The sequence below is a fragment of the Molossus molossus genome, unplaced genomic scaffold, assembly GCF_014108415.1.
Source record: "Molossus molossus isolate mMolMol1 unplaced genomic scaffold, mMolMol1.p scaffold_m16_p_3, whole genome shotgun sequence".
In the NCBI taxonomy this organism is placed as follows: domain Eukaryota; kingdom Metazoa; phylum Chordata; class Mammalia; order Chiroptera; family Molossidae; genus Molossus; species Molossus molossus.
In genome coordinates this window covers 65132080-65145030 of record NW_023425366.1, presented here as the reverse complement: position 1 = coordinate 65145030, position 12951 = coordinate 65132080, and positions in this window count along the sequence as shown.

Below are 12951 nucleotides of genomic sequence, written 5' to 3'. Positions count from 1 at the left end.
AATGAATCTGCTCTAGCTAATTAAAGAAATAATCCTCATTATCATTTGTAAAGTAGACAGGAGCTGTATTATTTTTAAATCTATGAACTGATATGCTTTGGGTTCTGCAATCTAGCGATCACTGTAGGAATGTGAAAATAGTATAATGCGTAATTCTCTCCTTACAGGAGTCTGCAATTTAGTTAGGAAGATAAGACTACTGTAGGAAACAATCCAAGTATATCTAAGCTTATATACAACATGGGCTTAAACAGCTGATACAGAGTATTTACATTAGAGGTTCAAAGTAGGGGCAGATCACAGAAGGCCGGAGGGTCAAGAGAAGGTTCCTGGAGCAGGTGAGACTTGACACGGGTCCTGAAGTATGGAGTATAGTTTGGGTAGATGGAGGGAAAGACTAGTAAGATTGAGAGCATGAGAAAAAGGTTTTAAATAGGAAATACAATTCTTTTTTTATCCTCACCTGAGGACATATTGTTTTGCATTTTATCTTCAGATAGAGTGGAAGGGAGAGAAGGAGGAAGAGAGAGAGAGAAACATTGATGCGAGAGAGACACACCAAGTGGTTGCCACCCACAAGAGCCCAACCGGGGCCAGAGACAAACTGCAACTGAGGTATGTGCCCCTAGTGGGAACCGAACCTGGGGCTCTCTGGTCCATGGGCTGACACTCTAACTGCTGAGCCAAATCTGGCCAGGGCAGGAAATACATTTTTAAATCATAGAAGAGACAGAAGAGGTCTTTAGAACTATTGAATATTTTGAGATCGTGTTTCCTCTTTTTTATTTGATGAGGATTAATAGATTTTTCGGAAGGATGATGAATGACATAGGTAAAGAAGGAGATATGTTGGGGGGTAGGTGGTCAGGATAATGGCTCTTCCAGTCTGATGGGTCATCTTCAATCTTATTAGAAGAAACTCAGCGAGCAAACACTGAAGCTTATAAATGGGGTGGGCCAACGAGAGACTTTGAGAGAAAAATAAACAAGCAGAACTGTGTTTGGCCCATGTCTTTACTCTCCAGATGCCCAAGACAGTGCGTGGGCAGTGGCCTCAAACTTTTAACCACCGATCTCATTAAAGAAGGGACTTTTGGTTAAGGATTTCTTTTTCTTCCCAACCACTGCTGAATACACAGACCCTGGCATGAATAAATACTTTAAATTGGAAAAATTATGCCCATGTGTAAATTTAACACATAAGTGTTTAATTATGTAAGTCATATATTTTTGGTATTTGTTTTGAATATGATTTATGAAATGTTGGCTTGCAGAAAATTGGCACATATAGATATGTTGAAACAGGTTTAGAATTTTTATCAACATAAATTGTATATAAAATATACATTTTATATACCCCGGTAGTGTTATCACTTTTTCTAACACATTTAAAGGAGGAACCCTACTTCCACATTGTGGTTCTCAAGTATAAGTGGGAAAAGAACCCTATCAAACAATTCTCTAGGTTTCCCTAGAAAAATGTTCTCTCTGCTCCATATGTGCTTTGAGTTTTATAATTAAACTCATGCCTGGACCAATGTCATTTGAATTTTAAAGGTTATGTACATCAAATGTCAAAACAATCTTTTAAAACACATTTATAAAGAGCAGGATTGGCCAAGATGATTTCTAAGGTTCCTACCACACTCAACATTATCTAATTCTTTCAACGAGCAACATTCTACCTACTGCTAGCAGTTTGGTTTACACTCTGCTGCACAACTGGCTGGCTGGCTCTCTTGACTAGGTCCCAGATTCTTTGGGGATGCAGACACAGCCTCACGAGGAGCAGCACCCCTCTGGAGTCACAAGGTGGTCACAATGCAATCATGGTAGCACAGCGAAGGGAGCGGCTGCTGTCCCACAGCCATTTATCTGTGCACCACATGTTTGCAAGAAAAATTGGTTAAGTACTTTCTACTTGGAACTTGTTTTGTCTGTAACTTTTGGGAACAAGAGAACTTTTACCGCCAAGTTTAGAATGGTCTTGAATTTTATGGCTTTTTTGATTTGGATCCAAATTTTTGTCAGCTGGATTTCACTCTGGTCCTGCTGGCAACACATGACTTTCTGGTTCTGAGACAGACTAATTAGAAGGTGCATAGTCATCAAATTGCTAACCACACATTTTAGGGAGCTAAGTGTAAATAAATCAAAATCATATGAACTAAATTTACCAAAAAAATACATGTGAATTTAAAAACTAATGGAAAGAAATCGGTGCCAAAATGACCTGTTTCTTTTCTCAAAACCAAAAAAACACTCAAGACATTATTTACTGAACTTAAAATTGTAGTTGGGGTTGTCATTTCCTATTGGAAAGAAAAGAAGCTCAAGATGGCAAAGCAGCGGATGGAAAATATTCGAACTGGAAAACAAAAGGCAAACTCCTCTTTCAGAAGTTTATACTATTCTTAGATTATAAAAGCTATCAGTATCACCACAAGATAGAGGATTTTTCACCTAGAATCAGAGGCCGCAGTCTCAGGACTAGAAGGGCCTTGAGGTGGTTTCCGGCAGGCGCTGTGCCCTGGGCCGGGCCCTGCCACGTGACTGGCGGCTGGCGCTTGGACGTCTCCCTGCAGACAAAGCTGCCTCTGGAGGAGGCAGTTCGCATTCATGGACCACCAGAGAGAAACCCATCTCTCTGAAGCTTCCACCAGTTGGTGTTTATCCCTCAAGACTAGAAAACTGGTTAATTCATTCTTGTCAGAAGAGTTTGTTTTGGTTTAAAAAAATTTTTTTTCTTTATTAATTTTAGAGAGAAAGGAAGAAAGAGGGAGAGAGAGAGATAGAAACGTCTATAAGAGAGAACACTGATTGGTTGCCTTCTACATGCCCCCCACTGGGGATCGGGCCCACAACCTGGGCATGTGCCCTGACTGGGAATCAAACTGGTGACCTCTTGGTGCATGGGTTGACACTCAACCACTGAGCCACACTGGCCAGGCTGTTTTAGTTTTTATTTATTTGCAAGGGCAGAAACTCATAAGTGTTACCTTACAAAAAAGGGAGTTTATTATCCAGACTTACATGGACTGGAAGAAAAGAGAGAAGCCAGCAGGACCAGAATCAGCTCTCCTGAATCTCATCCTCCCTCTGCCTTTGCCTCGCTCTCTTTGTCCTCCTCCCTCCCTCTCTCCGACCTTGGCTGCACTCTGGTTTGTCCTGTTTTCTTCCCTCTGCTGCTGAACTTTCTCTGCTTACAAAGTGTTTTGCTCTCTCCTCGTTTCAGTTCACACATGTCTTGGTTTGTTGTGCGTCCAACTCAGTCTGCTGGTTTCCTGTTAGCTTCTGCCTCTATTTCTAACTGGTTTTCCGATACAAATTCTCATTTAGGGAGAGTCAGGACCAGCTCACCTTTTCACTCCAGGTGCTAGCATAGGTGGCTGATGTATACGGTGGCTGACGAATGGGCTGGCTGCCTTTGCGTCACAGTCGTGTGTCAGCTGCTAGTCCAGTCCCTGCCAAGCATGGCCATTGCAGGGGTGCCTGCGGTGCGGGACTGTGGTAGATGCAGAATCTCTTGCAAGTGGAGCGGGTGGTTGTCGTTGACACCTTGTACACATTTCTTAAATCATTTCAAGTATGTGTTTATATACCTTTCTACCCATTTACTCTTTAGGTTAAAGACTCCCAGGTTCCTCAGTTGTTGCTTATAGGACATGTTTTTTAGTATCTTTGGCCCCTTATCTTTCTTCTGTACATAATTTAGTAGATTTGTATGCCTCTTACAGTGATGGCTGGAAGCTCAAAGATCATTCCAAGCTGATCTGACCAGGGAGGTTTACGATGGGAATACCACCTGCTGTGCTTTCTTATTTTGCTTCAAATAATGCTGCCCAAGATTCAGTTATGTTGCTTGCATTTTAATTTTGTTAAAAAGAAAAAAAAACATTAATAAATAAACCAAAACGTTCTCCCTGGCCTCTAGAGGCTTATATTTCTCACCAATTATACTTGGCACATAGAAGTTCCTTAGTAAATAATTGTTTAATAACTAAAAGTGGAAAAATTATTTTGTTAGGATTTACCTCTGCCATTACCTGTTAAATCTTTTTAGATTCAACCTTAATTTGTTATCCAACATTTTTATTTTCAAGCTCACAGGTCACAGTTATTTTATCATGTGCCATTAGGTCCAGTTTTTTGATTTTTTAGCTCTCCTTTTTTACTCTGCTCTATAGCATAGATGGTTAACCTCTAAACATCTTATGTTCTAGGCTCCATTGCTGACGGGCTTCTAGCTCGATTTGGACAATGGAAATACTTAAGAGGGATAGTAGGGCAGGAAAAAGGGGAGGCACCAGATAACTTTTCCCCTTCATCTTGCTTTGAGCATCAATTTCTAGGAGACTGGCTATTGCTTTTATAGGACAGCACCTCTGTCCCTGGTGTCAATAATTCTTACTGACCTTGGCTCCTGACCTCTGGCAGTGTCACCTGCTATCTGAGTCAGAGAAGTGTGGTCACTGTCTGAGTCTTGCTAATTTCTGGGCTGCCTTATATTCCCCTATTAGGCCTTTTATTTCTTCCTGTGCTTTTGTAACTGGTTTCCCAAAGTGAACTCTTAAATGAATTACATGTATTCCCAGCTGGACCCAGGTTGATAAAAACATAGATAGCTGTTAGTCATATCTAAGTATAATATTTCTCTCTCTTCTTCTTTCTCAAGTCTATACATAATGAAAAACAAAAGAATGTTTTTGAAAAGATACCCCATTTGCAGGTCATGCGAGGTGTTGCAGTGGTGTAGTGACAACATCAGTTCTAGATCCAGACTGCGTGGGTCCCAATCTCAGATCTGCCACTTACTACATGTGTCACTGTAGGCAATGTGTTTACACTCTCTCTACCTCAGTTTTCTCATCTGTAAATGAGGAATGTTAAAAGCACTTATGTTAGAGGATTGTTGTAAGACTTAAAGAAAACACTTTTCTTTGAAATAATTTGGGCCAGGTGTTTTGGAATTTAGAACTGTTCAGATTTTAGAAGGGTAACACAGTACGTGTGTCTTATATTTGTATGTTACATAATCTATGCATATTACATAATAACCCCAATGGAATCTGGGGCACCAATTAGTAATCAAACATTAACACCTTCTGCTGCTAAAAATCAGATCAAAGTTTGCTGCCAGATAAATTTGGTTAGGTTTTGCTGCCAAATGAATTACAAAAATATCTCTTTTTTTTAAAAGGTTTTTGAATTTTAGAGTTATGAGTAAGGGATTATAGAGCTATAATGCAAAACATTTAGAAAATGTCTGCTACATAGTAACTACTAGCTATGTGTGATTGAAACCTTCTAGTTCGGCATTGATTCATCATTCTCCACCCAGCTTGACAAAAAAAGTCCATTCACTAGGAAGGGCCTGAGGTCTTCCCTGGATTAAATAGCTCCAAAATTGTGGCATAAGCCAGCTCCCAATTGTTAAAATTCAGAAATGTCACATGTATTTTGCACTAATTATTTCAACTCAATAGAAAATACCAATAAACATGGGAATTTAGCAAGTCATTCATTGAGCCCACGTAGGTAGAAAGCTGCTTTTACTTTGTTACCTAGAAAAATATAATATGCTAGTTGCTAAGAATTTATCAAATATTCCAGCAAAAAAATTAGGGAAGTATCTGTCTGAGTCTTCGGTTTCACCCTGTGTTTGAATTACTCAATGGTGATGACTCATCCCCCAGAAAATCCAAAGTAGTCTTCGGCAGTCTGGCTGACTTCTCGGCCAAACCAATCAGTCTTATGGAGCAACCCTAAAGATCAGCAATTCTGTGAGTCTCCTCTGCTTTGATGGATTCAATAGGCTTCATTTGTCTTAGAAATTTGAGTTGTGGGGTAGAGACAGAATTGATATTTTTGATATTAAACGTTAAGATAAAATATAAAAAAAATAGCTTTCAAAGATAAAGTGTAGAAAAACCGTCATAAATTTAAAGATTGGGATTGTATCTGCCTCTGTTAAAGCTAGATGAGTTAGTACACGCATCATGGATTTTCTTTCTAACCTTTCCTTGCTTGGACCATCACTTTTCTTGCTCACACCTGGCTAACATAAAAAGTTTGGGGTGAATGTTTCTGACTCATTTTGTAAAAGGATTTGGAAGATTTAACAGCACCCTTAAAAAAACCTCACTATTTAAGCACTGTTAACACTAACATTATTGAATGAAATACCTGTTTTGCTCTTGAAAATTTTCCCTTTATTTTCTATAACTATAGAAATGTTTCTTTTGGAACTGCTCATGAAGGTTTGTTCTCCGTATTTTCTAACGTGGATAATTGTTCCAGAAGGTGACAATGCCTCTTAGCTGAGTCCTGGAACTCCCGGGGGCTCACCAGACAGGCCGAGCTTGCTGGAGCTCAGGGCTCTGCTCCTCACCCCAACTGTGCGTTCCTGTGGCAGAGCAGATACTCCACAGGCATGAGAGGCCGAGTTGTCAAAAGTAGACTTGGATCTTCTTCCTTTTCGACCATAAGCACACGGACGTCCCCTCCACAAACAGCCCGCCTCCTGTTACTTACACGTTACCTTACACAACTTCAGAGTGGAAGCCTTCAGGAAGGGCCGTCTCCTCCCCTCCCCACCGGTGCCTCCTCCTGGGCCACTGTCAGTGGCTCTTTGGACAGTGTCCTTTCCGACCGTCTCTGTCCAGTTTATTTCTCAGGTTGCTTCAGTTAGACTCTCCACCTTACTCCAGGGCCTGACTGACAACCTGTTCTTGGTAAAATTTCTTATTTTTTAATTTTTGTTGCTAAAATACCTTTAGGTATTAGATTGTCGCTTTTGGATGTCTGCCTTTATTTGTTTGTTCAAAAGCAACTTTCTTGTTTACTTTCTGATGTTTAGCAGTATCTGTCTATATAAAAACATCTATCAGTGCTGGGTGTCTCTCTATATAAAATAGTGTATGTCTATATCTATTTTTATAAATCTTAGTCAGTTGGGGCCGCCATAACAAAATACCACCAAGGTGACTTCAACATCAGAGATCTATTTTCTCACAGCTCCGCAGGCTGGATGTCCCGGATCAGGTGCCATCCTGATTGGTTCCGGTGAGAGCTTTGCTCCCGGCTCCTAGAAGCTGCCATTTTGCTGTGTGCTCACTCTCTTTTGTTTGGAAGTGAGGAGAGACTGAGCAAGCTCTGATGTCTCGTCTTAGAAGGGCACTGACCCCATCATGGGGCCCCATCCTCATTACCTCATCTAAACCTAATTACCCCCTGAAGATCTCATCTCCAAATACCATCACCTTGGCCACTAGGGCTTCGCCAGGTCCATTTTTGGGGGGATGGGGAGCAGATACATTCAGTGTCTATATCTTGGAGAAGCTTATGACCCCAGGTGCTTAGTACTGTAACCATACTTAAGCCAAGCCTATGGTTCCACCTAAACTGAGGGCAAGACTATCAATATTTGTGACAAGATGATGATAATGATGTCCTTGAAGATATCCTGGTAGAATGACACGTTTTGAGAAAGTATCAGTCTCTTTCTAAGTAAACAGAAGAAGTTCAAACACGAATGTAAAATTACAGAAAATGCAATATGTAAGAATAATGGCGAAAGTAAACAAACAAACTCAGAAGTAGCAAACACTACTTGGAACCAGCTTCAGTTTCTAACAGTCCCCACAGGAAGCACGCAAATGTGACAATACATATGTGTAGCAGCTTTGTAAGGCATACAGCCTTTGAAGTACATTTTTATTATTTGCTTTGCTGACTTCTGCTCTTCTGTTGTCACATACCTTGGCCCAGATTCTCATCCCCCAGGGCCAGGAGACCAGATTCACAACAGTCTCCAGGGGGAAGATTTGTGGGAATTTTGTAGGTGGGGGCAGAGGTCTGCAGCTGCTGTGAAGGAGCTGGGAGGTGGCGTGTATGACTTCTTGTCACCTCTGATTCCCTCAGCCCATGGGCAGGATATCTGAGCACAGCACATTTGATTTCCCCAAACACGCTCTCTTTCAAGGACCTCAAAGAAAGGCACGGGACTGCTTCTGGATGGCAGTAGAAGACAATGGCATGCTTGGGAGAACATGCGCGAGAGGAGGGGCGCCTGCAACCAGGGTGCCAGCTAGAGAATCAAATCTCATCTGCCTTTTCAGTTCCACAGTATGAAAAGTGAGTGGAACTTTACAGTAGGAGGGGATGGTTATTCTCTTGCTACATTTTCATACTGTTTTGCCTGACAGAACCTGACAAGCTCTCTTTATTGAGCTATCTATAACAATGTAATGAAGAGCCCAGGCTGTGGCGTCAGCAGACCTGCACTGAGTCTTCTCCTTGCCCCTTACTACCTGTGTGGTCCTGGGCAAGTTACTTAACATCTCTGGACTTGTTTGCTCATTTGTAAATTGGGCTAAAATTAATAACTACATAATATTATTATAATGAAGCTTAAATGAAATAACACAGGAAAACACCTAAGTTCGATGCCTGGCACAGGGTATATATATATTTAATCATTATTAGGTGTTCTTAGTTTTATTGTAGTTGCTATTATTGTTCCTACCCAAGTTTGGATCCTGTCTCTGCCACCTACTTTAGGCATGTTGCTTAACCACCATCTCTGTACTTCAGTTTTCTCATCTGTAAATGGGGATAATAATATTACCTATCTCGTGGGATCATTATGAGGATTAAATAATCTTAATAGCTATAAAATCTTGGAAGAGTGCCTGGCACATTAAAGAGTGTTATATAAGTGTTGAGTTAAAGAATTGAACAACATTATTATCATTACACTAATCAAACTAAAGAGAAATTTCTCTTTACCTAAGAAATCCCAAACCGAGAATTTAAATTAGAAATTAGAAAATATGTGTTTCAAGATCATAGAAATATCCAGTTAACTATACTTGGATTAAGGTACAGGCTATTAGTGAAACATTTTCTGTTTTCAAAACATGAAAATATTGCATGTAATTCATAGAATTGAGATCTTCATAAATATTAACCTATGTCCTAAAACTTCTGCATAAAACTTGCAGGCAAACCTTGAGGCAATCAAAAAATTTGCCTCAGCAAAATCTAAAATAATAATGAAAAGGGACATTGGACTGTGAGAACTGACTATATATGCTGAAAACTGAATTATATAAAATGATATTCAAACTTCAGGAAGTAAAGCCACTATATTCAGACAAAAACTTCATTTTTTATCCTTCTGAAGGAAATGTGGAAGAGAGGTTAATTGGTGGTGGAGGGGGGGGAGGTCACTAACTCCCTATGTCCAGGTGAGGAGGGGCTAACAGCTGGGTGTGGTTAGGGAGGTTGCTTAGATATGATTCTTAGGGCAGAGGATCCTAATCTTTCTTGGGTCCTGGACTTCTGTGAGGATCTCATGTAATCAGTGGATAATCTCATGAATAATACAACTTGTTTCATCTTTTTTTTTCAGGGATATTCAAAGACTGCATGGATCCCAGGTTGAGAACCTCTGGTTGAACATCTTGGTGAAGGCCTGGGTTCTACACTTTGGACGAATTCAGAGTTGAATTAGGAGATTAGAATCATCTGAGATCTCTAACTTTTCCTGGTCCCTGTGAAGTGGAGCAAGTCACTGTTGAACAGCAGCATCCAAACTTTATGAATTATGAACAGGTAGGTCCCTGGCAGCTGTGTGTGTGCACACAAGCATATATGTGTTGGGATATTTGTACACTGTTGTATACTTGATATGACCTAAGTTATATCATTTTGTCCTATGAGGCAGAATTTTTTTTTTTCTAGCTTGGATAGGAGAAAGTTGAAACTAAAGGACAAGGGACATGTCCAAAGTTACAGAGCTAGCCCCAGGGCCTTAGTCTTCTTCTTATATAGGAGAAAGTCACTCTCTTCTCCTGTCCTTGAAATATCCTTTGAAGACCTCAACCTAGGCAAAAAAAAAAAGAGACTTTCCCATCAGTGGAATTTATGTTACTGCCTTTAGTAAAATCATTTTGGGGGGATTATTGTTTGCTATCTTGTTTGTATATAAAATTTTATTCTTGCAAACTTTCATATTCTTGGTGAGAAATAATACCACTCCAAACTTGCATTTGTTTGATAACTTTCTTTTAAAGAACTCGTTGAATGTAACCCAGCAATTCTAAAATTCTTCAGTAACTTGCAAGTATGTTGAGACTGCAGCAGTCAAATCTTATCCCCCAAAGGGTTTTCTTTACCTTTCCTATTAAAAAATTTAAATTTAATTCATGTTAAATCAATTAGTCAATTGAACAATTAACATACATGGAGCACCTACTGTGTGCCAGACATTGTAATGGGGCTGGTTGGACTGATTGGATAAGCTGTTATTATTAATTTTAATCCAATTCTATTTTATAATCAAATTTCAGATTAGCTCAAATATTTTATAAACAGCAAGATCAGAAATACAGGGTATGTCAGGAATGGCAGAAATTGGGTACTAGCTGATACTTGAGGACCTCCATGCTGGTTGTTAACAGTTTGTTCTCTAGATGCATTTCTGTCCTGCTTTGTCCTGCTCGGATCTTTGGAGTGTGTGGGGCGGGGGAGGGGTGGGATGGAGGGAGTGCTGGTCTTTACATATTGATTCTCTTGGCATCTCTTGCCTTCTTTCTTCTGGTTGTGTTTGATCAATGGTGGACCAGCAGGAAATCAGAGCGTGGTGGGGAGGATCCATTGTGTTTATCCTCATCCCCTGACTTCCTTGCCATGGTCTGGCAGGGATGAGTTCCTCTCCTGCTTTGCACCTGTCAGATGATGCCTCTCACAGCTCCTGCTCTCTCCAGGCTGTATTCATCACATTGTACATCTGTAACATTGTTTTGACTACTTGTCAGGCCTAGGGCTGGTACTGGCTTTCCACCGTTGCTAGTGTCTGGATGCCTCACCATTCTTTATTGGTTCTTTTAGCTCTGCCCACACCCCTGTAAATAGTCCTTTATTTTGAATGTGCCATCTGTTTCCTTTAGCATCCTGACTGATTCTGCCAATTAGTCTATGCCAAACACTACACTACGACTTCAACATGAATTATCTCATATGATACATACCCACCCTGTGTGGAAGGTTCTAATATTACTCTTATTTTTTTAAAAAAAACTTGATTATAAAGAGATTTAAAGAGTGACTTGAGCAAAGGAGCACAGCTGAGAGTGGTGGGCCCGGACTCACACCCGGGCGGTCTGATCCCAGAGCCCGTCCTCTTCACCGTGCCACCGCGTGTCCCTGGTTGGGCTCTCTGCGGGGCTGACTCTGGGATGGAAATTTGCAGCCAGGCAGAGTTTTGGGGAGTAGAGCTCTCAGAATCAACACCTGTGGGGGGGTGGGAAGAAGAAAGAGGACTGGTGAGAAGAAGCTGAACTGTAATGAAGTAGCAACAGAAGCCTAACCTGAGCCCAGGAGGAGCTCTGGAGCTGGAGGACTCCCAGACTGGGGCAGCAGGGCTGGGCTTCTACACCCTGGTATTGCCCAGTCACTCGATGCAGGGCTCTGACCTAGGGCTCTCTTCAGGCAGGGCAAATCCAGAAGAGAGACTCTGTTAAGAGTTGTCACTGCCAACACGCCCAGAAGTTAAGGGAGTGAGAGCCTAGTTTTGGAGGGTGGATCTGGGCAGCTCACCGTGGCATCCATCACACTGTTTGGAACACATGTGGAGGTCATGAGTTAGCAGCTTGCTTAAATCATGTGTAATCTTTGAAAACTTTATTAGACTCATGTGTGTAGTTGGTTTTCCTAGCATGTGTGTATGTGTGTGTGTGTGTGTGTGTGTGTGTGTGTGTATGTATATTGGTTATGGTGTAATTATTTGATGTTGGAAAACACTGACATAGGAGACCAGAGACATGGATTCTAGTTCCTTCTCTGCCGCTATTTATGTGTCTTTTTTCAGTTCACTTAATCCTTCTGGATCCCGGTTTCCTTATTCCTAAATTGAGGAGCTCTGATTAGATAGTCTCTAAGGCTTCTTTAACTGTAGAGTTCTATTTTCCTATTAATTCATTAGCTTTCTAAAATCCAGAAATAGCAAAAGTGAAGATGTTGGAATGTTTTTGAAGTAATGCTGGAGACTATTTCTTGTAACCTTTGGTTAGTGACTTTTTCAAGCTCTCTCAATAAATCATTATAAACTTCATGCAAACCCACACAACCTCACTGTCACCCAGCGTTCTCTGAAGATCAGAGATCCCCCTTTCTCCCCAAAATGTCTTTATTTGGTATATAGGAGATTTTAGAATGCTAGATACTTCTCATTCCTTCTGAGCATAGCTCATACAGATGTTTTATTTTAAGGATTGTTTTGAAATTGCTTTTTCAGGGTCATTGTTACAGTTTGAATAGGCATAGTCTTAATTTGGATAGCAATATCTTGACCAAAGCTAGAAGGAATGGAAAGCAGCTATAGCTTAAGTTGGTGAAATAAAACTGATTCTTAAAGTATAGAAAGGCTAGAGAAACAAACATACAGGTAAGCAAACAAAAATAAGACAACAAAAAGGAGAATGAAGGTATTAGTGATAACATTTGAAATAATATTCATTACGTACTCAACATTTAATGAAAAGTCACATAAATATATCTTAACAACAGAGTAAAGGCGTAAATCCTGAACCAAGTAAATATAGAAATCATTTAAGATTTATTTTCCTGAGCTGTGGCAAACGATTCAATGAAAATGGAAAGTATCTGTTATTGTCAGTCATGTATGGCCCTGCCTGTATGATTTCCCAATGTAAGCCTTATGGCCAAAGCTGCTTGAACCATAAATAAATAAATAGGCATACCTTCGCTCTGGAGTCCTTACCTGACTCTTGTTAAACCCTATCAGCAACTGTAGCGGGCCAAAGAAGCAATTTCAATAAATATTTCATTACATGGGAGCCCATTTGTTGGTATTTCAAATAAATAGTACATTTTCCCACTCAGTGGACACTAGAAGGGAAAACTGTCCAGTTTCTATTTTCAGAC